Raw genomic sequence first — 10,979 nt, 5'->3', positions numbered from 1 at the left:
GATGTTGGATTTAGTAATGATTCCTTGGACATGACACCAAAGGCAGAGGTAACAAAAGGAAAAATAGACAAACTGCACTTCATGAAAATTTAAAAATTTTGTGCATCAACAGAGTAAAAAGGCAACCCATACAATGGGAGAAAATATTTGCAAATCATATATCTGACAAAAGATTAATATCCAGAATATATAGAGAACTCCTAAAACTTAACGACAAAACTTAACAACCTGATTCAAAATGAGCAAAAGACTTGAATAGATACCGCTCCAGAGAAAAGATACAAATGGCTAATAAGCACATGAAAAGATGCTCAACATCACCAATCATTAGGGAAATGCAAATCAAAACTGCAATGAGATACCACCTTACACCCACTAGGATGGCTACTATCAAAAAAATAGAATATGAGTGTTTGCAAGGACATGGAGAAATTGGGACCCTGGTGTACTACTGGTGGAAATTGGTACAGTCACTATGGAAAACAGTATGGTGTTTCCTCAAGTCATTAAAGACAGAATTACTATATGATCCAGCAATTCCACTTCTGTGCATATACCCCGAAAGTAGGGTCTCAAAGAGATATTTATACACCCATGTTCATAGCAGTATTATTCATAATAACTAAACCATGGAAGCAACTCAAGTGTCCATCAGTGGATGAACGGATAAGCAAAATGTGGATATACATACAATGGAATATTGTTCAGTCTTAAAAAGGAAAGAGATTCTGCAGTATGTTTTCAACATGGATGAACCTTGGGGACATTATGCTAAATGAAATTACCCAGTCAGAAAAAGATACATACTGTATGATCCCACTTATATGAGGTACTTAGAATAGTCAAAATCATAAAGACAGAAAGTAGACTGGTGGTTACCAGGGGCTGGGGGCAAGGAATACGGGGAGTTATTGTTTAATGGGGATAGAGCTTCAATTTCACAAGATGAAAACAGTTACGGGGATGGACAGAGGTGATTTTTGCACGAGGATGTTAACATATTTCATACCACTGAACTGTACACTTAAAAAATGGTTAAGATGGAAATTTTATGTTATGTGTATTTTACGACAGACAGAGAAAGAGAGAGAGAGGCTTCTCTGCCTGTTCCACCACGGCGGGGGCTACTAACCCAAAAAGGATATGGCGGGTTCCACGTGGTGTGAGTGGGGCCGGAGGACTGGGCTGCGATGCGCACCACTGGTGGACAGGGCACACCCGAGCACAGCCCCAGACGCCTCTACAGGCCCGGGAGCACACGCCTAGGGCTCCCCCTCCCCTGTGGACGCGCGCCCTCGGCCCACTCGCGCAGGGACAGGGCAGGAGCTGGGTTGCAGACACTGCCCGGACAAGTTCACAGCCAGTCCTGCGGGTTCCGTAAGCCAGCGGAGTGCTGGGGCCGTGCAGTCCCCGGAGCAGGCGGAAGGCGGAACTCCTCCCCTCACCCCACTCCGCCGCCCCGTTTCTCCTCCTCCTTCCCCGGCTCCCTCCCTCCGCGCCCCCGAGTCCCGCAGCCGGGCAGCCAATCCCAGCCGCGCTCCTGCCCGGCTGCTCAGGGTGGTGGCACGGAGCCCGCAGGCGGCTTGGAGAGCTCGAGCTTTGTGCCCAGCGGCAGGTAAGGTGCGCGGCGGGATCTGGGTCGAGTCGGGCTTTTCTAAAACCGTCAAGCAGGAGCCTGAAAACTGATGCTAGTGCGAGACCCGGCGCGCGCCCCGCTGCCGGGCCCACGAGCCCTCGGCGCCGCCCACCTCGCCCTGCCCGGGCCCGGCGCGGAGCTGGCGTTCTGGAGGCTCCGCTGGCCCGGGGTCCCGACGTGCTCCCCAGGGAGGGCCTGTCTCAAGTAAACAAAGACCAACTACTAAAAACATTATATCTATGTTTCATTTGTAAAATGATGATGGTTTGGGTTTTTATGCAAAGGTATTCGGCTCCTGCTGCTGGCTCGGCCGGAAGGGAATCCGGGAACCCGCCGCGCTGGGGTTGTGCTCCTTGGTAGGAACCCTGCGCAGGTCCCTTAAGCTCTCCTGGCCGCGCTCTCCTCTTTGGAAACTGGAAAATCTTATTATTTCAGATGTTGTTCTGAGGGTTACATGAAGTAAGTGCACTCTTAAAAAAAAAACTAAGGCTGAGCTCGCAGCAACAACAGGGTTACCTAGACACAACTATTTCAAAGTACTGATAACCCTGAATTGTTCCACAAAGGAACTAAGGTAGTTTGCAACAAAATCACGTAGAATAGTAACAAGTCAGCATAGAATAAATATAACCAGATATTGGGAGCAGAGGTAATGTAAGACAGAAAATAAGTCCAGGGGAAAAAAATAAAGTGTGAACTTGCTGTGAAAATGGAAATGTTCTGTATTTAATTAATTTACACTTAAATAGTGTGTCTATATGGAAAACAATATGGAGGTTCCTCAGAGAACTAAAAATAGAATTATCATATGATCCAGCAGTCCCACTCCTGGGCACATACCGGGACAAAACTATAATTCAGAAAGATACGTGCACCCCATGTTCATAGCAGCATTATTTACAATAGCCAAAATGTGGGAACAACCTAAATGCCTATCGACAGGTGAATGGCTAAAGATGCGGTGCATATATACAATGGAATACTACTCAGCCTTAAAAAAGAGTGAGATAATGCCATTTGCAGCAACATGGGTGCAACTAGAGACTATTAGACAAAGTGAAGTTAAGTCAGAAAGAGAAAGACAGATACCATATGATATCACTTATATGTGGAATCTAAAATATGACACGAATGAACCTACCTACAAAACGGAAATAAATTCACAGACATAGAGATCAGACTTATAGTTGCCAAGGGGGACGGGGAGGGGGAGGGATGGACTGGGATTTTGGGGCTGGTAGATGCAAACTATTACATTTAGAATGGATAAACAACAAAGTCCTACTCTACAGCACAGGGAACTATATCCAGTCTCCTGGGATAAACCATAATGGAAAAGAATATTTAGAAAAGGAATGTATTTATGTGTATAACTGAGTCACTTGGCTGTATACCAGAGACTGGCACAACCTTGTAAATCCACTGTACTCCTTCAATTTTTAAGAAGTGTGTGTCTAGTGGCTGCCTTATAGGACATTGCAGGTCTATATTGTTTTTCTACTTGAGTCTCAAATTTGTCTCTAGGAAAGTGAACTTGGTCATTTGCATTGTTCCTGTCATTTGAAACATACGTCCTTCATTCATTCCTCAAATATGAATGGCCTTGGAGGAAGTAGAGCCATTCCTTATAAATAGCTAGAAAGACAGTTTTCTGTACTTCATTATTAGAGCACCCTGATATATTATCATGTGAAAGTTTACTCAGTTGAGGAACTGGGGCTGGGACGGATGGAGTCAGTGAATATGGCATAATTTATAACTTTTTTTTAGAGTTTTGAATAAAAATGTTAACTTACCTTTATAGGAAAATTTAAAATATATAGATACGCAAAAAGAAACAATCACTAAAAATTTCACCACTCAGAGACATAATTGCAGTTAAGATTTTGATGTGTATATTTCCAGACCTTTGCCCCATGTAGCCATTTTATTTTCCTTGGTAGGCCCCAAAGTATCAGCTCCCTCCAAGAAAGGAAAATCCAGTCTGGGGGCAAGGGTCGCTTTTACCTTAACCTTTGGACCTCTCAGGCCAGCACCTGGCCCCATCCAACAAGGTCACCGTCTCCCTAATCCTTCTCTCGTACTTCTGCCAGTGGCCTGGCTTTGGGGCAGTGGTTATAGGCATCTGAGAGAGCATTTCGGAGAAGAGGAAAGTCACAGCTGTGGTTCATTCCGCATGAGGAGTAATCCAGGGTTTCTCATCCTTGGCACTGTTGATATTTGGGGCTGGATAACTTTGTTGGGGGAGGGCCGTCCCGTGTATTAGAAGATGTTTAGCAGCATGAGGGCTCACACGCCCCCCCCCCCCCACTTCTCATCATGACAATCAGCAGTGTTGGTTGAGACCACTTGGGGTAACGGAAATTGCTAAATTATTCATGACGTGCACTAAAGAGGTTCATATTCCAGTTTGCACGTAGGAGAAGGACTGAGATCGAAAGAGAGGCATAGCTTAAGCTAAGGAAGCTGTTTAGTCCTGGCTGTACGATTCACTTACGGTGAGATTTTGGTGGGCAGGTATATCAGTTAGGATGGAAACAGGAAAAAACCACAAAAATGCAAGACACTTTTGAGGGGATTCCATAGAAGAGGGGGTAGGATTTGGGGAACCAGCAAATGACAGTGCGACACCCGGGGAGGACGGCCGGTGGGATGCCATCCCCACGCTGGCCGGAAGGGGCAGGGAAGGGACTGGGATACCAGAGCTTGGAAGTGGGGGCCGGGTGGGTGGGTGGGGGCCGGGTGGGTGGGTGGGAGAACTGGAGGAGGAGCCGCCCTCCAGGGCTGCTGTGGCCCTGGCAGATGCAGACACCGTCAGAGCAGCAGCCCAGCAGATGGGGAATAAGTTCACCAGCCTCTCCCTTTGTTACGAGTCCAAGTTCGTACTGCTCAGCCGCATGACAGGCCACTAAATTGAGAGAGACAGTGTTAGGGCAAGGAGTAGCAGCTTTTTTGGAAAGCCAGCAGACAGAGAAGATGGTGGACTTGTGTCCCAAAGAACCATCTTACCCCCAAGTCAGAATTCAGGCTTCAGAGGGGAGGGGGTGTAGCAGATTGTTGCGGACTTCTTGGTGGGCCAGACCAGGAAGGGAATGTTCTTGCAGCGGTCCAGGTAGGTCTGCTGTAAACCTCCAACAAGAGGAATGTGATTCTCCGTTGTGCAACTTTTTATCTCTGTATGAATGAAAATTGTTATACCTTTAAAGGTCAAGCCTGGGAGGCAGAACCTTGAGAATGTGCTCTCATGTATATTTCAGGCTGTAGGCAACATTCTTTTACAAAGAAGTAGAGCCAGCATAAGGAAGCACAGGCAGCAGAGTGCAAAGGTGAGCGCTAAAGGAATAGATCCAGTATGGAGTCAGGTTTGTTCTTCTCTGTTACACCTTTCCCCTCCTGTACCCACGGAGCTCCTCCTCTGGCCAGTCCCTAGTGGAAGCTGGTGGGTGAAGCAACCCAGGTGATGCAGCCTGGGGAGGTCAGCCAGCTCCCGAGGGGGTGGGAGCAGGGCCGGTGGAGAGCCCCCAGAACCACCAGTAGCGTGTGATCTAAAGTCTTCTGCCTCTGTAGAATGAAAGTTTGAGGGCTCTAACTCTTAAGGGGGAGGAAAAGGAGATAGGCAAAAAATGTTTTTGAAAATTAAAACATATAACACACGCAGGGCACTGCTGCTTCTGACCTCTGACTCTGTTTCAAGCACTAAGGTCAAGTCATGCTGTTTTAGCTACTGCAGGATTTTTTTTTCCAGCTTTACTGAGGTCTAATTGACCAAAAAATTCTGAGATAAACTATACAGTGTGATGATTTGATATACGGATACATTACGAAAGTATTCTCTCCGAGTAAATTAACACACATGTTTACTGGTTTTGGTTTTGGTGAGAACATTTAGGTTCTACTCTCAGCAGATTCCAGTTATTCAAGACAGTGTTATCAACTATAGTTACCATTAGATCCTCAGACCTTATTCATTTTGTAACTAAAAATTTGTGCCCTTTTATCAGCCTCTTCCTATTTCCCCAATACCCCAGCCCCTGGGAACCACTTTTCTAATCTCTGTTTCTGTGAGTTTGGTGTGTTTTTTTTTTTCTTTTAGATTCCACATATAAGTGACACCATGCAGTATTTGTCTTTCTCTGCCTGGCGTATTTCACTTAGCATAATGCCATCCGGGTTCACCCATGTTGTCAAAAATGACAAGATTTCCTTCTTTTTTAAGGCTGAATAATATTCCATATGTTGTCATCCCTTGGTATCTGCAGGGGATTGGTTCCAGGAGCCCCCGTGGATACCAAAATCCTTGGATGCTCAAGTCCCTTATATAAAATGGTACAGTACAGTGAATATAGTTGGTTCTCCCTATCTGTGGATTTCACATCCTCAGATATGGACGGCTGACTGTATATGGGTCACATTTTCTTTTTCCTTTCATCCGTCAACACTTAGCTTGTTTCCAGGTCTTGGCTGTTGTCATAATGCTGCAGTGAACGTGGGAGGACATATATCTCTTCAAGATAATTATTTTCTTCCCTTTGGATATATACCCAGAGGTGGGATTGCTGGATCATACAGTAGTTCCGTTTTTAATTTTTTGAGGAATCTCCATGCTGTCTTCCATAGTGGCTATACCAGTTTCCATTCCCATCCACAGTGCACAGAGGTTCCCTTTTTTCTACACCCTCACCAGCATTTGTTAACTCTTTTCTTTTTGATAATGTCCATCCTAACGTGTGAGGTGATTTCTCTTTATGGTTCTGATTTCAGTTTCTCTCATGATTAATGATGTTGAATGCTGAAAACCTTTTCGTGTACCTGTTGACCCTTTGTATGTCTTTGGAAGAATGCTTATTAAGTTTCTCTGCCCATTTAAAAAAAAATTTTTTTGGCTGCAGTGCGTGGCATGTGGGATCTAGTTCCCCGACCAGGGATCGAACCCATGCCCCCTGCAGTGGAAGTGCAGAGTCTTAAGCACGGGCCGCCAGGGAAGTCCCTCTGTGCATTTTAAAATTGCGTTTGTGGTTTTTGCCATTGAGTTGTATGAGTACCTTGTATATTTTGGATATTAACCCCTTATCAGATATGTGGTTTGCAAATACTTTCTCCCATTCCGTGGCTTCCTTTGCTGTGCAGAAGCTTTTTACTTTCATGTAGTCCGACTTGTTTATTTTTATTTTTGTTGTCTTTGCTTTTGGTGTCAAGTCCAAAAAAATCATCGCCAAGACCAATGTGAAGGAGCTCACCCTTTACGTATTCTTCTAGATTTACAGTCTCAGATCTTAGGTGGCGCCGTACAAACTTTAGGATTGCTTTTTCTGTTTCTGTGAAGAATACCACTGGAATTTTGATAAGGATTGCTTTGAATCTGTAGATCACTTAGGGTAGTGTGGACATTTTAATAATATTCATTCTTCCAATCCATGAGCACAGAATATCTTCTCATTTATTTGGGTCTTTTTCGATTTCTTTCATTCACGTCTTACAGTTTTCATTGTAAAGATCTTTTTTTTTTAATCGAAGTATAGTTGATTTACAATGTTTTGTTGATTTCTGCTGTACAGCAAAGTGATTCAGCTATACATACATATACATTCCTTTTTTCTGTATTCTTTTCCATTATGGCTTATCACAGGATACTGAATACAGTTCCCTGTGCTATCCTTGTTTGGTCCAGCCTTTCTTACCTGTTTTGATGTAGATATTTTCTCATTCACCAGGTATGTGGGAGTCGCTAAGCTAGTTTCTGGATCTCTTTCAGAAAGGATTGCTCCCAGGGTAGCTGTACATTCAGTGTGTCTGTGGCAGAAGGGGAGCTCAGGAGCCCTCTATGTTGCCATTTTGGTCAAATTTACTGCAGGATTTCTTTAAACTTCTTAATCCTGCATATTCCAACTCAGTTGTGCTGTTTGGTGCACTCTTATAAAACATATCTTTGCTGGTGCCTGAATAAATAGTTGGATATTTTCTATATATCTTGTACAGAATGATTTTTCTTGTAGCTTAACTGTTTACTTTTTTTTAATCATCACAGAAACCATATTATAATACCTCAGAGTTTGAAAAGGCCTTACAGTTTCTCACCTGATACCTGAGAATTTGCAGCATCTTAAAATAAAAATTCATGAAAAAAATATATATGTATCAAATTATCATAGGTACAGATTAAACTTATAGGATGTTATCTGTCAATTACATCTCTATAAAGCTGGAAGAGAGCGGCATAGGAAAAGAAAATAGGCACAAAACAGCAGAAAAGCATCATATGCTCAGTGTGGAGCATAACATGATTTATGCAGTTAACATCAAGGTCACAAATAACACACTGTGAAATCTTGCTTATAAAAAAAAAATCTTGACTGATCTGCTAAGGAAAGAAAATATTCTTTCTAGCGAGCTTTTCAATTGTTAAAGACAAAAGTTACATTTACAGGGATTCCTTCTGGGTGGAAGATTTATATTCCTTTGGCCCCCACCACACACACTTGTCATTTGTGCTGTGCTCGGATGTTCCAGCAGTTTGTCGTTTCCAAAAGCACTTGGCCAGAAAGAACTAGTCTTTCAGCAACAGGAGACCAAGGTTTGGACCTGGACTTTCTGGGGGATCAGTGCCTAACGACATGTATGGGCCCCCCTGGAATGTCCTGGTCTCACCCCACTTTTAAAATTTAGTTGCACTGCAGTTGCATTGTTTGCAATTATTTGAGTTAATAAGCTGCTCTTTTAAAGAAGGGACACACCCTGGTAAGCCTAAATACAGGATACCAGATGTTCATTCCTTAGTAAGAGTGCTTTGACTCCTGGTATAACCTTTCTCTTCTGTTATATCAAGCACACTCTCAGTAAAAGGCAAAAGGTTTTGAAATGGCCACGAGGAGGAACAGAAGGTACATGGGGCAGGTGGGAGGGGCTTGAAAGTTGGGGTGGGAAGGACAGTGGCTTCTGTTTGGAGACAGTGCCGCGGAGAGCTTCACCTGTCCAGCACTGTTGTGCCTGGCGTCTCAGGGCAGCAGCTTTACTAGCTCTGATAACCTGAGCTTTGTCCTAGTTCACGTGTGTCTGTCTGCCCCTGAGAGAACCAGAAGAGAAGCTAATAACCTCCAGTTAACCAAGCAAAACAAGGAAGACAGCTAAAGCAAAGGAGAAGAAAATAATAGAAGTGAGTTAAAATTTATGGCGAATCAGCACCGGAAGAGTGTGTAGGGGTCATTTAACTTTGTCTGAGCTCATCCCCCCCGACCCCCAGCTTTTTCAAGGTGCAGGAACCAAGTTGCTCAGAGACCATGTGCCCTGGCCTCTGTCACAGAGCTAGTGGGTACCCAGGCCAGGTTTAGAACTAGTCTCTTTTTTAAAAAATTTGTTTTATTGAAATATAGTTGATTTACAATGTTGTGTTAATTTCAACTGTACAGCAAAGTGGTTTAGTTATACATGTATGCACATTCTTTTTCATATTCTTTTCCATTATGGTTTATCACAGGATATCGAATATAGTTCCCTGTACAGTAGCACTGTGTTTTTTATCCATTCCATGTATGCTAGTTTGTATCTGCTAACCCCAAACTCCCAATCCATCCCTCCCCTACACCCTCTTCCCCTTGGCAACCACAAGTCTGTTCTCTATGTCTGTGAGTCTGTTTCTACTTCGTAGATAAGTTCCTTTGTGTCACACTTTAGATTCCACATATAAGTGATATCATATGGTATTTGTCTTTCTCTTTTGAACTTACTTCACTTAGTATGATAATCTCTAGGTCCATTTCCCAGAGGGTAGCTTGTCTGCTGCAGGAGATACGGGGGAAGGAGAAACCTATTTAAAAACGCTTTAAACAGGTTATTTATGCAAAAGTGTTGACTTTTTTCCTTCAACTTTCTAGTGAACCACTGCAGCCTGAGCTGTTGTTTGTAATTATGCAGTAATTCAGGAACTAACTCGAGATTCTTCTTTTTTCTTTAAGTGGCTTCCCCTAGAGAGGCACACCATATATTTCTGGGTGGGAAGGCTGAATCCTAATTTAATTTACAAATTTGATGCAATCATAGGCACAGTTCCTATGGAAATTTTTTTTTTCTTTAACTTGACAGCTGTTCTAAACTTCATCTAGAAGTCTGAGCAAGCAAGACTAGATAAGAATACTGAACAAGTTAGTGAGAGAACTTGAACTACCAGATAGCAAAACATATTGTAAAGCTACAGTAAACAACATATTACAGGCACGGGAAGCCGGGTCAGTGGCACAGCCCAGAAGGTGAAAGAAAGAATAACCATATGCATAAGAATTTAAGTATGAGCCATTGGGGGAAAGAATGAAAGAGTCAGTAAATGATGTGAGAACAACTCAACTATTTGGGAAGATTACAGGAGAGTCTTATATCATGCCATATACCAAAATATAATTTAGATTAAAACTAAACATGTAAATAAAGGGAAAAAAAGTTAAAAAATCTAAGTGAAAATTAAAATGTATATGTCTTTCTAAACATAACACTAAAAGTCAGAAACTTAAAGCCTTTTAGGCTTTTAAATATTATTAAAAATATTTTCAATATTGTTAAAAATATTAAACCCTTGAAATAAAAAAAAAAAAAGTAAATCTTCTTGCACCCCAATGTTTATTGCAGCACTATTTACAATAGCCAAGACATAGAAGCAGCCTAAATGTCTACCAACGGAGGAATGGATAAAGAAGATGTGGTACATGTATACAATGTAATATTACTCAGCCATTAAAAAGAACAAAATAATGCCATTTGCAGCAACATGGATGGACCTAGAGATTATCATACAAAGTGAAGTTAGTCAGAGAAAGACAAATATTATATGGTATCACTCATATGTGGAAGCTAATTTAAAAATGATACAAATGAAATAATTTATAAAACAGAAACAGACTCACAAATTTCTAAAACAAACTTAACGGTTACCAAACGTCGGGGGAGGGATAAGTTAGGAGTTTGGGATTAACATACACACACTACTGTATATAAAATAGGTAACCAACAAGAGCCTACTGTACAGCACAGGGAACTCCACTCAGTATTCTGTAATGACCTATATAGGTAAAGAATCGAAAAGAGAATGAATATTTGTATGGGTATAACTGAACCACTTTGCTGTACACCTGAAACAAATACAACATTGTAAATCAACTCTACGCCAATAAAAATAAATAAATAAAAATAAAATACACTAGAGTACAGGGGAAAAAAGTAAATCTTCTTGTTATAGGGTTAGGTCTTAGATCTTTTCTTTTCTTTTTCTTTTTTTTTTTTTTGCGGTATGCTGCCCTCTCACCGTTGTGGCCTCTCCCGTTGCGGAGCACAGGCTCCGGACGCGCAGGCTCAGCGGCCA

At 42.4% G+C, this 10,979-nt stretch overlaps 1 protein-coding gene across 3 annotated transcripts in view; it reads left to right on the top strand.

Moving 5' to 3' along the window:
- Window positions 1–1,295: 1,295 nt before the first annotated feature.
- Window positions 1,296–10,979, top strand: part of BLVRA (biliverdin reductase A) — a 53,079-nt gene continuing 43,395 nt past the window's right edge. The window contains exons 1-2 of one of the 3 annotated variants that reach the window (XM_073809533.1): window positions 1,386–1,615; window positions 4,894–4,962. The gene's annotated coding sequence lies outside the window, so the exon portion shown is untranslated. Of the gene's footprint in view, window positions 1,621–4,893; window positions 4,963–10,979 lie in introns of all 3 variants that reach the window. The other 2 variants (XM_073809532.1, XM_019940683.3) reach the window with 2 other exon arrangements.

Source organism: Tursiops truncatus, chromosome 9 (genome assembly GCF_011762595.2).
Source record: "Tursiops truncatus isolate mTurTru1 chromosome 9, mTurTru1.mat.Y, whole genome shotgun sequence".
NCBI classification, from domain to species: domain Eukaryota; kingdom Metazoa; phylum Chordata; class Mammalia; order Artiodactyla; family Delphinidae; genus Tursiops; species Tursiops truncatus.
Note: the sequence above shows the minus strand (reverse complement) of the source record. Positions and strands in the feature narration are given on the sequence as shown.